The sequence below is a fragment of the Lethenteron reissneri genome, unplaced genomic scaffold, assembly GCF_015708825.2.
Source record: "Lethenteron reissneri isolate LAM-NWPU_2019-01 unplaced genomic scaffold, ASM1570882v1 scaffold_213, whole genome shotgun sequence".
NCBI lineage: Eukaryota > Metazoa > Chordata > Hyperoartia > Petromyzontiformes > Petromyzontidae > Lethenteron > Lethenteron reissneri.
The window spans coordinates 503,482-526,846 of NW_026891735.1; positions in this window are offsets into that span (position 1 = coordinate 503,482).

The window sequence follows — 23,365 nt, forward strand, 5'->3', positions numbered from 1 at the left end:
TCAGCCGATGGTCCATAGACTCCTCCCAGCAGCTGCAGCGCCATCGGTAACGTAGACCGCCTCTCTCTTGGCGCCGATGTGAGGGCGGCGAGCGCGTCGCCGTCGAGGAGCGCCGGCAGCGCGCAGAGAGCCTCCTCATCGGACCACTTCGCCATCTCCTGATGGGCGAGGAAACGTCTGCGAAAACCGGCCCAGTCCCCCTCCGCGCCGACGAACTCCTTCAGCGGGGGCAGCCTCTGATGGAGCGCAGCGGTCGTTGTAGATTCCCGCGGGCAGATGTCACCCCCACTCGGCTGTGCGTCGGTGCGAGCGGCCGATGGGATCGCCTGTCGCGGTTGTGATGACGTCGCAACTTCAGCGACGGCGATGTCGGAGTGGATGTGTAGGCTGGCCACGCCCCGAACAGCTGCAGCGTCAATGGCGGGAGTTTCAAACTCGGACTGCTCCGAAATGGCGGGAAGGCGCCCTGGCCGTTGGCCCGCCTCGCCCCGTGATGGATCACCGGCCCCCAACCGCGTGATGGTCTCCAGCGTGGCGGCAGCGGCATACAGCAGCTCCGCCAGCCTCCTGTGAGCCAGCCGCAACGCGTCTGGCTGCGGCCCCTCTTCATTCCGATGCCCCGGTAAGGAGGCGTCAGGCCCCGGCTGCACCATATCTTGTGGAGCCGTCTCGGGCTCGACGATCTCGGCAGTGTCTTCCTCCTGCGGTACTTTGGCCCGCGCTGTCTTCCGCGTGTCCATGTTCGAATTACATCTGACACCAGTTGAAGTACCGGTGAAGACACTTGACGACGAGGTTGAGGCACACGTATATTTATTTAACACAACTCGTTCGTGGCATACAGCACTGGAGGGGGTATCGCCCCCCTCACCCGACTAGCTAAGGATACACTTCCTAGCTAATCCTAGCCTGCCTCTTAGTCCTCCACTAATGGGCTAGGGGAGGCTGTCTGGCCCGACACTGGTAAGTCGGGCCCGGTACCCGGAGTCCCAGACCAGCTCTTACAAGAGCACCGGCTCTGGCTCTCGGGACCACGCCGCTGGCTCAGTCCTGTCCGGCCCTGATAAGGACATCGAACGAGGGGAGTCCAGGGCTCTGTCTAAGACGTCTTCAGTCTTCTCTGGTTAGCTTTTAACATAACTCTCACGAGCCCTTATAACATCCCCTTTTATACCCAACCCCTCCTTGAGGGGTGGGGCCCCGGGGGATCATAACGCCGAACCAGCCCCCCCCAGGGTGTCTGGCTCGGACGTCGCAGAGGGCATCTCCCCGTGCACACACGTAGCCCCGCCCACTGTGTTTGTTTCCCATAGACTGCCATGCATAACGGGCCCTCTCTTTAACACCCCTACACATTTATTGTAACATCAACACGTTAACACGAATAGGTAACTACCCCTTCACCAGATACAGCCTAGGGTAGTGACCACCCAGCTAACTACCCGATACAGAGGAGTTACAGCTACGAAGGGTCGGGCCCTCACTCGGGTCCCCAACCCTGTGTAATAAATGACTCGACCACTGTGTCTGTCTTGGTGTCCTTTATTCGGGTTCGTATACTTTTCCCACACGGCTCTCCTCCAGAGACTCTCCGCTTGGCAGCCCGAGGCTGCCGTCGCTCCCGTAGCCTCTCTCTGTTCCGTAGCAGTCCCGCTGCTGATATTCTCGTGCAGACCCCCGGCTGCCCTCACTGCAGCCCCACCGTTGCTCCCCGCTTCTCCGGGGTCGGTCACCGCTGGCCGACGGTGCCGAGCCCTACTCCGTGTGTATGGCGATCTCGCCACCCCTCCAACCTCCGCCCTGCGTGGCCTTACTCTATCCCAGTCTCCAACAACTCCCCCTTCTCTTCCGGTTTCTCCCCTTTTAGACTTGAACCCTCTCCCCCACGTGACGTAACTCCTCCCCCCGTGACATCACATCCGGGAGGTCGTTTACGCCCGCATTACACCACCCTCCCCCATAGAGAAAAATCCAGCCGACCTCGGCTGAACAATAATTCCAACAAGTAATGCGAGCGAACACGACCGAGACACGTATAAGGACACGAAGCATACAATAAATATAACAGTAAGAACAAGAACACAACACCAACATTCAACGAAATGTAAGGGATTTTGAGCGTGTGCGGGTCGCCGGCCCGTCCCGGACGGTCGGCGGCCCTCCCGCAGAGCGGGAACGTGACGGGGTTTTAGGAGCGACAGGGTGAAGTCCTCCTGTCGCTATTGGAGGCCCACCAACGTCCCGGTCTCGTATCCCCGAAGGCTCAGCCTCGGAGGTGTCCCGCGATTGTGCTCGCAGCGGGGTCGGAAGGGCTGCGGGGCTTGGAGTTCCCGCAGCTGCGGTGTCACGGCCGGTCTGTCTGTCTTGGAGGTTCCTTCCTCGGCGCGTCCGTTGACGAGGCCTCCTGCCGGGGCGGACCTGGGACGCGGGCCCAGCAGTCCCTGGCGTAATGGCCCTTACGCCCGCAGCGGAAGCAGTCGACGTCGTTGCGCCGCGCCGCAGGCCCCCCGTCCTGACGCGCCCGTGTCGGCGGCGCAGCTCGCGGGCCCGGCCCACTGCGGCCCGACCACGGACCAGGGGTGGCTGTCAACTCCTGCGGGCCCCCCCCATCAGGCACGTACACCGCCTTTTTGGGATCCCAACCCACGGCACCTCCTTCGACGATGGGCCCCCCCCGTCTATGCCGTGACTTGCTTCCACCGGCGCAGGTTAAACTGGGCATCCAGACATTTGGCCACCGCCCGGGATGTCAGCTTTTTGTGGCCACACACCGGCATAGGAATCCCCAAATCCCGGGACAGCTCGAGCATCTTACCCAAGATGAGAGGTTCAAGCAGGTCAGGCTTCGTCTCCGGGTATGCGGCCATAGCCAACTCCAGTACCGCACCCCTGTATGCCACCGGCGACTCCTCGGGTGCTCGCTGTCGTTAAACAAACCGGCGATGAGCATCATCTGGTGGCTCGTAAGCATCTGCCATCTCGTCGAAAACTCCTCTTAATGTTTTCTTCTTCTCGGCCGTTATAGAACGAAAGAATCTGACCGACTCGTCATCGAGAAGAGTCGGCAGAACCTCCAATGCCTCAGCGTCAGTCCACCTTGCAGAGCGTACCGCCGCCAAAAATCTGCAGGCGAAAGCGCTCCAATCGCCCCTGATGGAGAATTCTTTAACAGTTGTAAGATGACGACTGCGACTCCTTGGCGCGCCGTCCTCAGCCGATGACTCATCCGGTGGCATGTTCAAAATGGCGTCGCATCGCGGCGTGGTCAAGATGGCGGCCTCCCGCCGTGGAGAGCGCAACATGGCGGCTTCCCGCCGTTCCACGCCCAAGATGGCGTCTTCGTGCCGCGTGGCCGATGGCGTCGACAGCGAAGGCAAGGCGGCGACCTGCGGACCACCATCGGCTCTCCCCAACGCCGTCCTCGGCGTGACGAGCTCACATAACTGCGCCAGTACGTTTTTCAGTGTCTCCAGTTGCTCCGCCATCTGTCCCCATCGCAAGTCCGCGTCCTTTGGTGCAGACGGGTCCGCCGATGCGGCGACATCTTGGACTCCCGGACCCGCACTCGTTCCAGCACGGATCTCCTCCTCCATCGCAGTCGGGTCCACCGCTGGAGGAAGGTCGTCGTCGTCGGATGATGAAGCAGATGATGGCGTCGGAATATTCTTTTTTCTTAGTTGTTTTGACATGCCGTTTCACTTCTGACACCAGTGTAATAAATGACTCGACCACTGTGTCTGTCTTGGTGTCCTTTATTCGGGTTCGTATACTTTTCCCACACGGCTCTCCTCTAGAGACTCTCCGCTTGGCAGCCCGAGGCTGCCGTCGCTCCCGTAGCCTCTCTCTGTTCCGTAGCAGTCCCGCTGCTGATATTCTCGTGCAGACCCCCGGCTGCCCTCACTGCAGCCCCACCGCTGCTCCCCGCTTCTCCGGGGTCGGTCACTGCTGGCCGACGGTGCCGAGCCCTACTCCGTGTGTATGGCGATCTCGCCACCCCTCCAACCTCCGCCCTGCGTGGCCTTACTCTATCCCAGTCTCCAACAACTCCCCCTTCTCTTCCGGTTTCTCCCCTTTTAGACTTGAACCCTCTCCCCCACGTGACGTAACTCCTCCCCCCGTGACGTCACATCCAGGAGGTCGTTTACGCCCGCATTACACATGTGTTGATGCCTCGTAGGACGTAGAACTTCCAGCTTGTAGACGTAGAGCTCACAGCTGTCAAACGAAGAACCCCGGTACCTCACAGCGACCCGCCTCATATCCCCCCTGGGTCGGGGCCGCTCCGCCCAGGCCCTGCCCGCCTTCTCGAGCGTTCTAGTTCCCCCTAAATCCCTCTCAGGAGCTCTCCCAGGACACGTGATCACCCCCTAGCCCCCCCCAACTCTCTCTGGACACTCCAGATCACGTGTCTACGGGGTCAACCAGAGTGCCATGGCCCCGGGCAACTCTGCCCCTGGGCTGACACTCTCCCGCTCCCTCTGTGGGAGCCTGCACTGCACGCCATGTGTGGTGCCCATGCTATTCCAGCGCTTACCAAGCCCCGCTAGGGGTGGTACTACACCCACCTACAGGGTGTACGGCTGTACGCGATGACGGTGCATCGCACGCCACAGCCCTCCCAGGCCGGCACCATACAGTGACATCCCAGATGTCACTACACACACACACTACAGACACTGCACACACACCACACACACTACACACACCACAGACACACTACACACACGCGACACACACTACACACACACTACACACCACACACACCCCACATACATACGCTACACACACACTACACACACGACACACAAACACTACACATACCACACACACTACAGACACTGCACACACCACACACACACACTACACACCACACACACACTACACACACTACACACACACTACACAAACACTACACGTACACTACACGACACATATGTAGTTACACAGATCAGAGACAGGAGTAATTGGAGGCACCTTCCTTTATTTTTACACGCGATGGCGACAATACACACCCTACATGGGTGCACACTATGTGTAGTACGTCACGGCGGATATACCCGTAGTGTTTTTTTTTATTAACCGGTTAAGGCTGCGCTGAGCTAAGTTGCTCTTTTTCAAAAGCGGATCTGGCGATCACAAACGTAGAGGGCGGTTGATGTCATCGACAGGTGGAAATGTATAGAAGCAGACCAACAACTCTCTCAATGCGTGCCGTTTATTCTAAATGTGGATGGGAAACAACGGAGGACCCGGAGAGAAATCCACGTGACCATGGGGAAAAAAAGATGCAAACTCAAATTACACTGCAGGCATCAGGATCGGAATCGAACCCACGACCTCCTATATAGCAGGCGAGGGAGTTAGCATCTCCTAGCAACCGTGGTGCCCTAGTACCGACTAAGGCTGCCCGCCCGATTCGAACTGCGAACCTCTGCAACAGGTGATGAAGGCACTACCACTGGGCTCTATCTATCACCGGGTGTCAGCAGCCACTTCAACCGGTGTCACCAATGGAAGAACGTGTGGCCACTGCGGGTGGACAGACGGAATGAGTCAGACTCGGCCGCTGTAGGTGGGGAGGTGACGTTTATTTTCCTGTGGGATGTGGAGGCGATAGACGTCAGATTTGTGCTGATGTTTGACAGGCGACGCCGCAACGACGGGAACGTCATTGGGTGGGACAGACGCAGGCAGCTTCAGTGGGAGGCGAAGTTACGGTCGAAATCACGTGGGTGGGATGGCATCAGACTTGTTGACGCACGGCGTGGTGCTTTGATGACTCTGTATAATCAATAATCGTGACAATGCAATGAACGCATAATTATATTTCTGGATGAAGGGCTTGCCACGCTATTAGTCGTGGGAGTTGTTTGACGATACCTCTCCATGATCGTCCGTGTGTATCAGTGAAGTCGAGGAGTGGGCCCCAGGACTGTTTTTTTTATAGGGTACCCACTTAAAACTTAAATTATTTTATTTTACCAGGTAAAGCCCAATGAGCTATTAGCTCTGTTTTCAGAAGCGACTTCCTGGATATTACAAATGACAGCTCTACGAAGTGGATTTTCACGTGGATCTTTTTTTAGCAGCAGCCAAACGATCCAAAATTTGAGTTTCTAAATGCCACCGATGTTAGACGTGATGAGGATCTAAACACGAGTCGCTGGCTTCAGTGCACAGTGCATATATCACCGCATCGCTGTGCGCTTAATAGGTGCATTAAAATGCAATCCACTCTTCATCGTAGGCAGCGGGTCTCTGATATGATAACGAGTTTTTAATTTTAAGTGGCGCGCACTGGAGATATTAATTGACATTAACCGTGTCACCCGGTAGCGATGTGTTATTGTGTTTTGTGTTAAACAGGGAGGCGACAGGGCGCTGCTCAAGACGATTCACCACCATCACCACCACCTCGTCCTGAGGATGAGGTGAGTCAGCTATTAAACTATAAACTATTTTTCGTATTAGGTAAGGCCCCACTGAGCTACGTAGCTTTTTTCAGTAGCCACCTGGCCATGCATGACACCTCAACAAATTGGCTGATATCATCATCAGGTGGAAATTTATAGCAGCAGCCAGATACTCTAAACGCATGACGGTGAATCTAAATGTGGAGGGAAAAACAGCAGGACCTGGAGAAAAAATCCATGCCAGGTCGTGGATCGAACGCACAACCTACTGCATGCCAGGCGAGGGAGTTCACATCTCCTAGCCACCTTATATAGGAATGTATGTGTGGAGTCACCGGCCTTTATCGTGCAGGTCACGGGACAGACTCAGTTGCCATGGGTTGAACGACCGAGATGACTGCCTGATGCACCACCTGTGCCCCCTACTGTGCCAACTTGCTTTGTTTTAGCCACCCGGTGCTCCGCTCATTGTTGTGAGCATTTCTCCTCTGCCCTCTGTTGTTGCTGGAGGGCGACTGCCTCCAACTGCCCAGTAGCGTCCTTCACGAGCCTCCTCCACTGAGGCCGATCTTGACATCATTGGTACCAGTTACCGGCAAGTCCACTCAGCTCCACATCCTCTTGTACCACATCACTCAATCTTTTTTCCAGCCCATGCCGCGCCCATTTAGACCTCTCTATCCAGCTAAACAGAAGCTGCCTGGGAATGTGGCGGCTGGCCATGTGGGCTACACTACCCAGCCAACGCAGTTTTGCCTGCCAGATGACCTCACTGATGGGACTGTGCCAGGATATTTCAAGGATGTGTGAGATTCTAACATAATCCAGCCTGGTTTAACCCAGAATATATCGTAGGCAGGCCAGCCTGAATGTTTAAAACCAGCACAGATGTTTCTTAATAAGGCTCCACGTTTCGCGAGCATAGAAAAGGCAGGGCATTACGTGGCCAAGAAGACATGGGGCTACTTGCGGAGTGAAAGACCAGGTAGCTTCGAAACAACGCTATGCAGCTGTTGAAAATACAATGCCACTTGACTGATTCGGAGCAAAACCTCAGCTGTCAAACCTTAGCTGGTCATAACCACACTGCCCAAATATGGATACTTCTCCACTATCTTCACAAATACCCCATCGCTCATGAGGAGTCAAGGGAGAGGACAATTTGATGATATAAAATACCCATTCAGGTGCTCTGTCTTTTTGAGGCTGATGGCAAGGCCCCCGTCTCTTAGTAACAGGCTCCAACTTCAACAGTAGCGTTTACAAATTCTTTAAAGGGTCTGGAGAAATCACCAGGTCATCCACATAATATTATTGACCAATAGGGAGCCGTCCTTTAACAGGATCCAGGCATCGATCACCCACCCATTGTTATCTATAACAAATCAAGATTTATCCGGTACATCCATGGAAATCCTCTCGAACACTGGGGTCAAAGAAGATGTTAAATATTTTAGGGGCCAGAGGACATCTCTGTTGCACTCAAAGGTGAAAAGAAAATCGCTCCGACACCCGGACAACCAACTTTACCTGAGCCTGCCCACTATCATGAAGGTCCTTAATGACTGTGAGCAGAAGGCTGGGACTCCAAAAGCACAACGAACAACCCAGAGCTCTGGCCTATTGATGTTATCATCGGCCTTGAAAAGGTCAATAAAGCAGAGATGTAGGTCCTGTTGGAAATCCCTTACACATCTCTTGTAGCAGACTGACAGAGAAAATGACGTCCATGCAAGGCCGTCCAAGTCTGAAACCACATTAAGGCTCTGCAAGCCTCTCCTCAGCACGTCTGGCAAGGCGATGTTGAATCATTCTTGCCAGGACATTCCCTGCTCACACTGAGGAAGGAAGATGCCACGATAGTTTTTGATATCAGTGCAGTCCCTCCTTACAATCCTGCGGAACCCGCCCTGTGAACCACATGGTAGTAACGATGTCATGTAGGTCAGTCTGCATACAAACGGCACCCTCCCTCGGCAGTTCTCTTGAGAGGTAATTTTTCCTAAGCGCTTCACCCGGGTTCAAGCTTCCGGAACGCCCTTCGCACTTCCTCAATACCGCTCGCTCACACCGCACCACACACATACACAGACTTATGCACTCACTCACGTACCCAGCCCCTTGTTGCTGCATGCTAGGCGCGAGCGTTGCCACTTGCGCCATCACCCACCCGAGCTGCCCGGTCTGACCGAGCACGCGGTGTCTGTGGGCGGCGCAGTACGAGGTGCTGGGACAGAGGGAGAGCGTCTACGACAGCCTGGATCTGTCGCAGGTTCAGACAACAAACTTCTCCTCCAAGACTCGACCCCGGCGCGGGCAGGGAGCGACTCGAGTCCATCATCCAAGAGGTGAGCCAAGACTGAGGGGATCTCCCGTCTAGAAATACCAATGGCTTCTGCAGGATCTGAGACATGGAAATACGATGTAAAGCTATTGGTCCTATGTGAAGCTATGGGTCTCTATGTGATGCTTTGGGTCTCTGTGTGAAATTATGGGTCTCTGTGTGAAGCTATGGGTCTCTATGTGAAGCTATATGTCTCTGTGTCTAGCGATGTGTTTTCTGTGTGAAGCTATGGTCTCTATGTTAAGCTATGAGACTCTGTATGAAGCTATAGGTTTCTATGTGAAGCTATGGGTCTCCGTGTGAAGCTTTGAGTATCTTTGTGAAACTATGAGTCTTTGTCTGAAGCTATGGGTCTCTATGTGATGCTGAGGTGTCTCTGTGTGATGCTTTGGGTATCCATGTCATGCTATGGTGTCTTCATTTGATGCTTTTGATCGCGCAACTTTTGCGCTGCTCTAATGACACGGATAGCCGGGTGCGTTAATGGTACTTGGTTCATGGTAGACCGCAGATAAAATAGTAACGATTCAGAGGACCATTGTCGCATTGTCGCTCGCACCCGACGGGTTTTGGTGCGAATTAAAACCTCGTGGCAGAGTCCACGGAGCGCTGTGATCGCCGCTCGCGCGCTGCGTGAACTTTGCATCTACGTTGCCCAAACATCGATGTTAAGCGGCCATTCTGTTGAGACGCCACCACTCCTGTGTGGTTTGATATCGTTTAGTGTGCACGCATGTGTGTCTGTGTTTGTGTGTGTCTGTGTGTGTGTCTGTGTGTGTGTCTTTGTGTGTCTCTGTGTGTGTGTCTGTGGGGAGTGGTAGTCTAGTGGTTAGCGTTTTGCTGCGCTTTGAACCTGGCGACTCTGGTTCGATTAACGATCGCGGCCAACACCAGTGACGATTATCTGAACCATTCCTGGGCCTCCCCTTGGTCGACTCAGCCTCAAATGAGTACTTGGTGCAGTGTGTAAACATCGCCACTGGGGAGACAAAGGCGGCCGGGCGTGTTGCTGGCCGACCATCCCCTCGTGAGCCGTGCCGGCCTTCATAGGTGCTGCTCGCTAACAGCACTTGCCCCTACGTTCTGTAAAGGCTATACGGGGGATCTTAGTCTTTGTGTGTGTGTTCGCGCTCTGGGTCCGCTCTGTCGTTGCGATTGTCGCCTTGCCCAAGCACGATCCACGGGACTCGTCAGAAGTCACGTGGTCATTATTCACGGATTCCGCGACTCGCCGCCACGTGCCCTCCACGCTGCGCTCACGCCCGTCGCTGCATCTCCTCATGCTGGACAAGGGTAGCACGCGAAGAGCTTCGCGGCTCATCGGATTCCTCCTCCACAGAGATTGCGAACGCGGCTTCGGGGTGCCGAGTGGCGCCCTTCCGTGGGCCCAGGCGTTCGTAGTGCCACTGCTACCGATGGTAGGCGATGAGTAATTGTGTTGTTGTTGTTGCTGTTGTTGTGTCACACAGGCGGTCGACAGGCTTCTGATCAATACGAAAATCTTCCTCCTGAGCACGAGGTGAGAGTTCGGCTCTTAGACTCTAGGTGTGGGCGCTACGGTGCGCCAGGGGATGTTTACTACCTCGCCTGGTGTACAGGAGGTCGTGGGTTCAATCCCGGACCCTGACGCCCACATTGGTTAGAAGATGTTAATCACCTCGCCTGGTGTACAGGAGGTCGTGGGTTCGATCCCGGATTCTGACATCCACATTGGCTAGAAGATGCTAACCACCTCGCCTCGTGTACAGGAGGTCGTGGATGCAATCTACGACCCTAACACCTGCTGTATATTTGGAGTCTGCGTGTCTCTCTCTCTCCCAGTGGTCGTGTGGATTTTTCTCCGGGGCCTCCGGTTTTTTTCCTTCCACATTTAGAATCAACGTCACCACGCGTTTAGAGGATTTGGCTGCTGCTATGAATGTCCACACGGTGGTGGTGGTGATGATGATATCAGCCACTTTCTTGAGCTATCGCTAGTGATAGACAGATCGCTTCTTAAAAAACTTCTCCATAGCTCATTTGGCCTTACCTGTTCATATTAAAATAGTAGTTAGTAAGATAGAATAGGTTGAGTGATGGTGTTGAGAGCGAGTCTCAATAACGGCGGCCGCTACTGATCGTGCGAGTGCGGCGTTTTGTGTCTTTGCAGTACGAGGCGCTGGGCCACAGGGAGGTTCTCTACGACAGCCTCGAGCCGACGCGAGTCCAGGGTCGGGGTAAACGGGGACGCAAGGAGCCCGGTCACCCGTCCAGACGAACTTCGGACGTCTCCAAGATGTGAAACGAACGGAAGCAAAGATCCTGGACCCCACCACTAGAAGCAGTTCGATAAGCAGCCTTGAAGCAGCCCATACAAATAGCTGTTAAGGCGTTCTGGAAAACCTCATAACCCAGCTTTGTATACAAACATATATATCTGCTCTGTCGTTGGATGACTTAAATATCCACTTGTGACACTTCTAGTTTACGTGATTATTGTACTCTGCAACCAGAAAAATAGTGCATTCGGTCAGACTGGGTGGTGGAATGGTGGCAGTGGTAACTCGCGTGCCTTGTGCAGGAAGGGCCTCGGTTTAATTCCCCACTCGGGTGATTTCCTCTGTCGACTCTGCATGCTCCTCACCCCCCTGCTCTGCCCGGGTTTCCTCTCGGTGAGTTTTGCATCTCGCAAGCCAGAGGAATGTGCCACGTGACTGGAATTGCAAATAAATAAATAAAATAATCACTTGGAATCGCATTGAGCAACATCGCCCGCTTCTCCCAACATTTTGCGGGATTCTTGCGGAAAACAGCACGGAGACTCAGTGAGGCTTTTCTGAGTAAGCAAGCAAAATTAAATATCGATAAGGAACATTTTATTCCGAAATAAAAATGTCTCATTCACTTAATGGGCTTCATCTGATTTCGAACTCTGATTTATGGACTATGACATCTCGTGGGTTATTCGGCTTTTTCCCGAGACAAAAACTCAAAAAACACAAAATGTACAGGGTAGTGGCAGGACAGAATGACGGACAAATAGAGAACAATATAATCTATTTACAACAATGGCACCGCTTGTATTAAGAATTTTTAAAAAGAACGAGGTAGTCGTTTAAAAATCCACAGTTACTTAACAAGGTGATCGATCCTCTTTCACCAAAAGTCTTTAGGTGTTTCAATATCTAACCTCATGTCAGGCGCGGTTCATCCACTAGGGGCGTTGGGGCCCCACTCCACCAAGCAGATGGAGATGATGAATAATTTTTAAAGTAAAAATGTTTTTCTATAAACTGTTGTGTTGTGTTTAAAAACATCAAAATATAATGATTCTTTCAACGTGAATTGTCTATCGAAGATAACATTTTAAGTTGTTCATATTATAAACTGCTGCAACACCACATTCTGATTTGTGCCACGGGGCGACTGTGAAGGCGTCCTCCATACTTTAGGTTTTTGTCAGTGTCAAAGAGGTTGTGTAGTGTTGGCCTTCAGTGTCATATTGACAGCGTTTGAGTGCTTTGTTGTTTTAATTCATATTTTTTGTAAATGCCTACCGTGGGTAGATAAGACGGTCATATCACTTGCACGGGAAGGCCAATAACATGGTGAGGTTTTTGCTAAATTAGAACGCCATAGTTTCACAACAGCCCCGTCTAGTGGAAATGTCACGAGCCGCCACTGCCTCACGTATGCACTGTGTTGAACTTATTTTGCGTCGTACGTAGCCAACCGTGCTCATCGGAGGTGTAGGTGAAGGACAACAAACTAAACACAAACATCACTTTCAAGTAAATGAGTACTAGATGATGATTTAAACGTGGATAGCTCCCAGCGGCTTCCTAATATCGGAAGGGGCGTTCCAGACGGCCGCAGAAGAGCATCTGAAAGCGAGCGATGCAGTGACCGTCTTTGTTCGATGGCCGAGGCAAAAGTGTTCAATGACCATGGTCCCGCTTCTCGGCTCAATGTGCGCCCACCTGAATGAAGTGGAACAACAAAGATGTTTTGAAATCGGCTCCTGTGTCTGTTTCTGTTTCTGACTCCACAATATTTGACTGCATTGTTCCCTCCTAAGCAAGACTATCATCAGTTTAACACTTAGGCATTCGCGACAGGCAATCAATACCCATTGTCATTTATATGCATTCATGAATCCCCCCCCCCAGATCGCTCAAGAGGTGCTCACAAGTGATGCCATCAAACCTATCCCTCTATTTAAGGAACGAAACCCGAGATTTCTCCACAAATCTGGCTGTCACCTGATGAAGTGAGTTGTAATTACTGGCGAAACGTCACGTTACCCAGATTGTAAATGTTGTGGCTTTGCTCTCCAACACACCGATGTGCTGTACTACGTTATACACTACACTATACGCTAGTGTTGTACCAGTAACGAACTGGCCATGTTCTATTTACGTGACAAACTTTACTAATTGGCTCTGTCGGGTGTTGGCGGGTTTAACGACGCATTCATATTTTTACGCCATCTGACCCAAACGACCATCATCAGCTACACTGCCAACCGCCACCTTCTCAGCACCTCCAGGCTCAGCAGACTTCGTGCCAGACCCACGGGGTCAACCCACAATCCACCACCGCGTGCTTTTTAAGGTGAAGGGGCAGGTTTCCACCTGGTGTTAGGCCTGCAGCTCTTGCGCTCGCTGTAAGAGACTGACGAGATCTGACACCCGGTCAAACATATGCCTCCCGTATATATGGAAGGAAGCAGTGCGTGGTGGCGGCCGAAGGGGGCGTGTCTTTGCCCATATATGGTCACTGTGGATCGTGATTCGAGGATAATTGTATCGATTCAGCTCAGTCGATCCGGCAGCCAGCTCACAGTTGATCGGGCAACAATCTTGAAAATATCGATATAGTGGCAATCCCATTAATTGGCAAGTGATACTTGAAATCGACTAAGTCGTGTGACACTGCCACCCCTTTATTTTATTGGCTAAAATCAGCAAGAGTCAGTGATTCCATCTCAGGCCGCGTTCATTGTTACCACAGCGCTGCCTGTCTCCACTTTCCGCTGCGTCCTATTAAAATCTCGGTGTCTCCAAAGCAGTTGCGTCGCGTCGTCTCTCCACCAAGAGTCTCTCCTCCCTCCTCCTGGCTCCTCCCCTTCTGTGTCTCTGTTTGTGGGGGCCCCTCCCCTGTTAATCATGCACCTGTCACCTCCCTCTCCCTCATCTAGCAATGACAAGCAGGCTGGAGCGGGTGGCTCCTCCCCTCCCCTGTCACTCATGCCCCAATCACCTGCCACTCCCAAACTCACCAATGACAAGCAAGCTGGAGCGAGTGGCTCCTCCCCCACTCTCTCCATGGCTCCTCCCCTCCCCTGTCACTCATGCCCCAGTCACCTTGTGATGCGAAGCCACTCTGCGGGCGCCCCATCTACGACCTCGCCACCACCAAGCGACGGGGCTGACACTGCTTCCTCCTCACCACCCCCCACATAAACACACCCTCACACATTCCCCCCCCCCCCCATAGAGCTCCGAGGGGAGGTCACTTGGCCGACAGGTTTTCACCCAGAAGCCCTCTCATAGGGATAATCTTCACGGTTTCCTGCGGCCAGGGAATTGGGCAATCTCCCCCGATGCTAACTCGCACTGCGGCGCTGTGACTTGGGTTGAGATTACATGGTCACGGCGGGGCTACCCAGCCACCGCTGTTAAAATGCACCCCACACACGGATTGGCAGGCAGGTAGGGGGGCGCAGCCACGAACGGCGGGAAGCCAGGGTGGGCATCTGATTGGCAGGGTGAATGTGTTTGTGAACGGCCGCCGGCGCAGCAGTCAGCGGCGGGCCATTTGATATGGAAACCGGGATGTGGACGGCGATGAGAGCGCGAGTACTGCGGTGCAAGACGAGCAATCCGATTGGCCGAGAGGGCCCTCGGATTAGCAACGGCTTTCTTTGATGTGGGTTAACAATAAAAGGGGGACGCAGAAAGGTTAAAGGTCTCTTGCTTCTCGAGTCAGCCACCGGGGCGGTCGTCTCTCCAGGGCAGCTAATCGAAGGTCCGTGAGACGAGTCGAAGTGCTGCGAGGACAGGCGCCCAGGAGCGGCGAACCGTGAGTAAGGGAGAGAGAGAGCCGGTATTGAGCGTAATAACCAAATAGTTTTAAGTCACAACCGACCAGGGTACAGACCATCGGGAAATAGTGTAAGCCTGCCTTGCCGATCCCTACTGACTCAACAGTGGCTCACAGTCGGCTAGTAATAAATCGTTAATAACTAATCACAGCCTCATGTGGTTTCGCCGAGCGTGTGAAAGCGCGTGGTGCTGTGTGTATGTACGCTCATAGCGTGTGTGGTCGGTGCTCCACGGGTGTGCGCTTCATCTTGCTGCTGCGGACCCCGCACTGCATATGGACTAACTCCCCTTGCGAACGCCCGTCCCACAGCCCTTTAAACCACCCGTAACGAAAACCCCCAATCGGCAACGCGGACGCGAGAACGTCATTCGCCCTCCAACCCCTGACCCCCCGTTCAGAGCATGTGATTGCTGCGCAGGGGTTGTGTGAGGGGAGGCGTCCCGTTTGATTGGCGGAGAGGCAACGAAGTGTTTTCAGGCAATCGTGAGCCGGCGACGAGCCATGCCCCTCTCGCGGACTCGCGGGGGTGTGACCCAAGGAGGAGAGCCGGCGGGCGACAGCCCTTATCCCACGAGCGATGAGCACAGCGGCGGCAGCAGCTGTTCACACACGAGTGAGGGATCGGGAGACAGCGGAACCCCTGCGGCCGGCGCCCAGCAGGGAGAGGCCTCGGGGGCCAGCGGCCTCAACAACCTCCCTCTCCATAACTCACCAATGACAAGCTGGCTGGCTCGAGTGGCTCCTCCCCTCTTGTCTTTCTCTCTCTCTCACTGGGGCTCCTCGACCCCCTGTCATTCATGCCCACTGACTTCCCTCTCCTCAACCCACCAATGACAAGCAGGCTGGAGCGAATGGCTCCTCCTCCACTCTCTCCATGGCTCCTCTCCTCCCCAGTCACTCGTGCCCAATCAGCTCCCTCCACCCAACCCACCAATGACAAGCAAGCTGGGAGAGGAGGGAGGGGCCTTCCCCTCACTCCTCCTCCTCTCCCGTGCAGATCTCCCACATCACGTGGGCGGGGGGGGGGGGTGTATGAGGCAGTGACTGCAATGAGGCTGTGGTCGTTCAAGTCAGCACCTGTAACAGGACATAACGAATCCGTGACAGAATAAATGATAAAATATGTTAATGCTCAGGGTTGGCCAATCAGCGTCAAGGAGTGGCCGGCTGTGGGATGTGTTGATCAACAAATCGTCTCTTTCGATCCACATATTAACGTTCGACCCTTGGATCATTAATATTGAATACAAGAGTCATGCCAAATATACATAATCATATATTTTTTGCCTTTAGTTTTATAATGTTTTTATATAACCCTTTTGCTGATTTTTAAGTGTTACATGGACAGGACGGGTGACATATTATCATGTAAAGCGACCATAAACAGATGAACAGACCTAGGTTTACAATTAATAAGTAAAACTCTACTATTAACACAATATACATATACGTAAAATGTAAAAAAACTTTAATATCTTGTGAACAGTAGCCAGTCAGGTTTTATTTGTCATAGTATAATTCAGCACGTAGAAGTCCATAACAAACAGCACATTTTATCTCTGAAGCAGGCGATTTATAAAAAATGGTAGACCAGTGTAATCCATCGATTCCCGTTCCACTATTCCTTATGTGGGCAATGCCATGCCCAATGCTCCGTGCATGGGCCTACAGCACATTAATATAAGTTATCATTCATTCAATATACCCTGTTACAGCGCAACCACCGATTTCAACGGACTGGGTGGCTTTGCAAGACACGACTCTGGACCGCCCATCCTTTCTCCCGACTCATTTTTTCCCTGAAATAGCCGCGAATATTGTTGATCCATATACAGGCGAGAACTACATCCATCTGTAACGACGATTTCACACACTTCTCTTGAGATGGCGCTTTACTGAAGATGCGTTCACTTGACATCAGGCGGAGACCCCCACCACAGCATCCCGGAGTCTCCCGCTCATCTAACCCCTTATATACCAACACGAGGACACGCCCCCCTTTTCGTTCATTCTCACTGGATCCGGACGATAGCTCCACCAGCGGACTCCACCCTCCTCTTCCGTCACCTGACCACGCTCCCTTCTCGAACATCGAACATTCCCGTAGCCACCAGTCCCTTAACACTTACCACTGACTCCCCTGTCATTACCTCCCGTGGCCACCAGTCCCTTCACACTCACCACTGACTCCTCTGTCATTACCTCCCGTGGCCACCAGTCCCTTCACACTCACAACTGACTCTCCCTGTCATTACCTTTCGTGGCCACCAGTTCCTTCACACTCACAGCTGACTCCCCTGTCATTAACTCCCCTGGCCATTAGTCCCCTCACACTGCAAGCAGGCTCGATTGTCATTACATTTATTTCAAATTATTTTAGTTGCACCCGTGTATTGGGTTTAGAGGAAGACAGTTCTCACAGTGAAAGTTTATAAATACAATATTTTAAGGTGCATTACTCACAACGTAGTTATCATTCGTCTTCCTTTCATTACGGCCCCATCACTCAAAACGGGTTGGTGGATCGCGATAACTTCATGCCGCTCTGTTGCTACTGATAGCCACAGATGTGAGGTTAAACAGCTGTGGGGGCCGTTGGCCCCCGGGGTCCCTCCCGCCTGCATCCCCTATTCCGTTTACGTTGCTCCACCTCCCTATTACCCGCTACCGTTTCGCCGGCATTCGAACGCGACGCCCCTACTGTTACAGCCTCGCGCCGCGCTCCCACGCTGCGAGCATACGTGCGCACATCATCGTCAATCAAACGCCGTGCTCGCAGTATAGCCCTGTGCGGCACGTTACCAATGCGCATCAGTATCCGACACTTAACGAACGTATGCACACACACACACACCGCTTCGTGCACTCCAACTCCACACGGACTACTCAAGTTACGATCGCGCACCTGTATCACACACGGAGTGAGCACACACGACACCCACTCTCGCACCGCTCTGCGCAGCGCTCCCCCGAGGCGAGCCGCAGCACTACAGAATCACTGCGTACACACGCGCACTCACACGCTCACACTGCACGACAAGATCACGCGAGACCACGCTTCGCTATTAATGATTTATTACCTGGTAACTAATGTTGAATCAGTGAGTCGACGAGGCTGGCCTATTCCACTAAACCTGTACCTATTCCCTATTTATCGGCTATTATCCTACTTCACCTCCCCACTCACTGTTTGGTGCCCGCGGAGGTTCGCTGCTCTCTGCGCCAACAGCGTACCTCGATGCGTCGCACGGACGTTCGGGTCGCTGGCTGGAGCTGCTGCTGGTCCGCTGGCCTGGAGAGAAGAGAGCGATTTCCCCTTTGCGCCCCCCTATTTATCCTCCCTACCTCAAAGGGATGCTGCGCTGAACAATGGGCTCGTGCATCTCGAGCCCGCGCATGGCGGTTCCGGGCGCTTTTAATATGCCAATCAGTGAGCGGCGTTGGCGGCGTACATCCTAATTACTCCCTTACCCTTCCTAACAATGGGGCCTGCGCGCTCAAGCGTAATGATCCCAACCCTCCATGACTATGCGCAAGAGCCCCTGCGGTCCCGCTATTCATGCTGTCCCCTCCCTCCTCCGTCTGTCTCGTCGACCCGTGGGGGTGTGTGTGAGGGGAAATGCGCCTCAACCGCGGTGGCCGAATGCCCCATGCCGCGACCACACGATATTAAGGACGGTCGCAGCGCCGCGGCGCAATGTAGCACGGGGGAGGTCATCCAATTCCCTGATCGCCGGAAACCGTGAGAGTTAATCCCGATAAGGATTTCTCGGATAAAAACCGGTCGGCCAGGTGACCTCCCCTCGGAGCTCTATGGGGGGGGGGGGAAATGCGTGCGGGTGTGTTCATGTGAGGTGAGGTGAGGGGGACAAGGGGTTGGCTCTGTTGCTTGGTGGTGGCGAGGTCGGGGATGGGGCGCCTGCCGAACGGCTTCGTGGCGGCGGCATCACATAGCCCCCCGAGGTGCCAGTCCCCGTCCCTGGTTGACTGGAGCACCTTGCTTGGGCCGCGCCCACGAGGAAACGTTGCGGGGTCCGGGGGATCCGTCCGGACCTGGTGGCTGGCCTCGGGGCGGGTGGTTCCGTCCTCTGCAGCTCCTGCGGCGGCCTCCTCCTCCACTCCAGCGGCTCTCCCCGTCCTCCGGCACCTGTGGGCTGGGGCACAAACTCGGCAGCGGAAGGGTCTAGGGCCCGTCGTCCGCGCCGTCTCCGGACTGGATCGGGGCGTCTCGGGGGTCCGGCGGGGCCCATGTAGTGTGCGAGGCCCCCCAACACGAGGGGTGCGGGTACTCTGGGATTTCGGGGCCTTCGGGTAACGGGGTTCTCTCTCGCCGGGGCCGCTTTCCACGGTTTTAAGCGGCGGACATTGACCACTGTCTCTCGACCCCCCTCCCCGCCATAAATTAGTACCGTCCAGGGGGATATCTGCCGCACCACGGTCCAGGGTCCCCGCCAGTAGGTCGTCAGTTTCCCCACCTGCCCGGCCCCGACGCGAGGAGTGTGTAGCCACACCTTAGCGCCTGTCAGGAATAAGGGGGGTTCCATGCGGGGTCGGGTGCCCTGTTCCTGCCGCCGATGCGCGGCTTCCCCTTGCGGGTATGCTCGGCCTCGGGCTTCTCGCAGGGTCTCCAACAGGTGTTCCACGGGGCGGCTTCCCTCCTCCGGCTGGGGGGGAGGGACGCCGAATAGCAGATCTGCGGGTAAACGAGACTCGCGGCCGAACATCATTAAAAACGGGGTTTGTCCCGTCGACGTGTGTACGGTGGTGGCGTAGGCGAAAAGGGCGTAGGGGAGGTGTTCATCCCAATCCCGTTGATTTGCGGCCGCCATACGTTTGAGTTTCCCCGCTAAGGTCTGAATCATGCGCTCCACCATACCGTTCGCCTGGGGGTGGTACGCTGTGGTTCGGTCCTTCTGGATTCCGAACTCTCGGCACAGTGCCTGGAACAACTCGGCCTCGAACTCGCTACCCTGGTCGGTGAGGACTCGTTCTGGGATCCCGTGCTTAAGTACGTAGTGTTCCACAAATGCCCGGGCCACCACCAAGGCCGTTTTATCAGGGATGGCCACTGCCACGGGGTAGCGGGTGAAATACTCTACTGCGACTAGAATATACCGGTTGCCTCGATGGGATCGTGGGAATGGCCCCTGTAGATCGATCCCGACCAGCTGATTTGTGCGGCTGACGCGGAACGGCCTTAGGGGTACCTGGTATCGTGCCGGTTTCGGCCCGCACTGCTGACAGGCGCGGCAGCCCTGTACCCAGGCCGCCACGTCTTGTGCCAATTTGGGCCAGAGATACTGGCGACGCAGGGTCTCTCGAGTGCGTCGTTCCCCATTGTGGCCCCCGAGTGGGTGGTCATGCACCAGCCGTAGCAGCTGGGGTCGCACCTGGGCAGGAACACAGATGCACCCCGGCTGGCCGGCCTCGGTTAACTCCCGTACCACTCCGTTCTGCACACACAACCGGGCATACAAACCGCTCCAGGGTCCTGGTAGGGCGTGTTGTATGTGTTGGGTTATGAAATTTTGATAAAAAATAATAAAAATTAATAATTTTCCGAAAAATGCGCAAATCGCATTAATTATGTTAATGTGTGTATTACTATGCATAGATTATGATAATGTATGTAATTATATGCATACATTATGATAATGCGTGTAATTATATGCATAAATTATGATAATCACGGAGATGATCGTAGTAATTTATGCGGAGGCTTGCGATTATGTTAATGTATGCAGTTGTGATAATTAGGCTCAGCTTCGTTTATCCAGAGTTATATCAATCAGGATAACACGATTATCATCGATTAAACGTTTACCGATTATCTTAGTGTGTGTTATAGTATTTTAGGTCTCCATTTTCATATCTCATCACAGGTAACAGCTCTTATGAATAAGACAGTTTTGCATGGACTTGGAAAGAAGCACTCGAACAGTTGGTGTGAAGCAATTTATTCTAACAAACACGTGACATTCTATCATGCAGGTCAAACATGCGTCAATAATTCATGGGCAAGATTATGCAATTAACTAATATGAACGACAAAAACTTATGCAGTTGCGAAATTATGCAATTATGCAATATGAATAACGAAAACTCTTATGCATTTGACTAAAATGAATGAATAAACACTTATGCATTTAACGAATTGAATGACTAAACACTCTTCTATCAATTGTAACCTCTACTTTTCCTACCAGGCATCTCATTAATTCGCCCATGTATCGATCACAATCGGCGACTGGTCGAGTTTGAAAACAAGCATGACACACTTCCTATGGCGGTAATATAGCACTTATTATACCCAAGAGGCGAAAGTGTATGTATATACTGGTGGGTGAGGGCGTGTTGCGGGAGAGCTAATCTGGCTCTGTTTTAATTAATTCTTCGGGCGAGACTCTTTGACAAAGGAACCGGTTTGACAAGATTTTCTCTGTTTCCTTGAGTCTGTATGTGGGGAGCGATACGACCTCTCTGCTGTCTGTGCGAGCGGCAGCTGAGACTTTCTCCGCTGTGAGGTGAGCGGCGGCGCTCGTTCAGAAGACTTTGACTCTTTTTCTCCACGGCGGGATGACGAGTCGGTTTTGGTTGATGCTGGTCGATCTGGGTGTCGCTCGTTGTCGCTCGGTGGCGCACGGTGGCGCACGGTGGCGCAAGGTGGCGCACGGTGGCGCACGGTGGCGCACGGTGGCGCAAGGTGGCGCACGGTGGCGCACGTTGGCGCTCGTTCAGCGATCTCCGCCTTTCCTGCGGGTTGTTCGCTGGTCGTCACTCTGACGAGGAGCGATGCTTCGTTCGTGGCAGGGTGGACGTTGGCGTCTTTGTTGGCTTCACTCGCAGCTCTGCGACTCAGGGTAGCGATTCTTCTCAGGTGGTGCAGACCTCGGCTTGTAGCTACGCGTCGCTCCTCCGCGAACCTCGTCCTTCTGGATGACAGGAGCTTCTTCGTTGGCGGCGACGAGGAGAGATGGCTGTCGCCCTGGAGAACTCTGGTGGGGCCTTAGCCCGGAGACGAGATGAGATGTAGGCCGGAGCTCGTGAAGATCTGTAGTGGAGCCGAAGCCCTGGCGACGAGATGGGCCTCGTGGCCCGGATGATCTGCTTTGAATGGATTTTTCTTCGGTTTATATCTGGAAATTCCACTCAGTTTCCCGAGTTGTTCAAAGGCTGTGTCATAAAACCCTCCTGTGGGCTGAACCATCTGCGTTCGTTGTGTGTGTGTCCGTCCGTGTGTTTCGCGTGCGTGTTTGTCCGTGTGTTTATTAGCTTTGAAGACACAGCTGTGTGTCGTTCTGGAAGGGGGGTGGGTGCCTCGTGACGGCGCCACCGAAGTTATCCATTAGCCAGACAGATGATTCGCGTCGAGTTATATATAAAAAAAACATTCGAATCCATGTTTTGTTACTGAATAATATTTGTCGCAAAAACCTACGCGTTAAGCGAGCTTAATTATTCTCTCCCTTGCTCGGGGATCATATCTTTTGTCTCACACAGCTTAATTTGTTTTGGTTTGGAAGTTGAAATGCAACTTATTTGCTGCTTGGTTCCATCTGCACAGTTATGCCGAAACCGTGTTCACGATGTTTCATCGTGACCCGATCTCTCATGGAAATGTTATTTCCTCGCGTGTGCAATTTTTTCCTGTCCGTGTTGTGGGAAGACAAAGACGGTTGTTTCCACGGTGGGAGCACCCGGCGCATGCGCTTATTTATTCGAAGGCGTGTGTTAATTTCCTTTGAGCCATTGCCCCAACCTTTATGGGTGTCATTTCCTGGCTTGGTGCCTGTGTGTGGAGATCCTCTCGGAAAGACAAAGGCGGCCGTGTTGCTTGCTTCCCATGGGTGTTGTGTTTGGTTAATTTTGAGAGCCTTCTCCGCCCTTGATTCCTCTTCTACTTTAATTCCGTACTTATTATTTGACTTCTTGTGATTCTTTAATCTGATATCCCGGCTTATCTTTGTTCAGAATATAATTATCTCTTCCTCCATGGTGCCTGGTTTGAGGTTTTTTTAACAAAAGGATGTCCTGCTGACCCCCCTGCCTGCCATTCCCCCCTCCCTTGTTCCTCTTGTGTGAAATTCGGGGAGTTTATGACCTTGATTACCCTCTTTCATGCCGTCTTTCCTTTCAATTGAGGTATGCGCGCATCTGTGGAAGTGTGGGGGCGTGTTCGTTCCACGTTGCCCCGTGTCTATTAAAAAAACAATATAATATATGATGGCAGAATAATTCTTAAAAAAAAATAATATAAAAAAAGGGGGTACATACACAACAGGCGCTCTTTTCCTCCCGCAGTGCCGCCTCCACTGCTGCCAGATCTGGATCTCGCTGCTGGGTCTGTCTCAGCTGCTCGTCGTTTAGGCCCGGGAAGGCGCAGCCGACGTCCTCCTGGATCCGTCCGATCGGGTCCCGAGCCGCGGGTCCCGCGCTTGCCGGGCGGTCGACGGGATCCTCAGTGCCACCTGTGAGGGTCTCTGTGGCGCACACTGCACTCTCTCTCGCTGGCGGGGGGTCA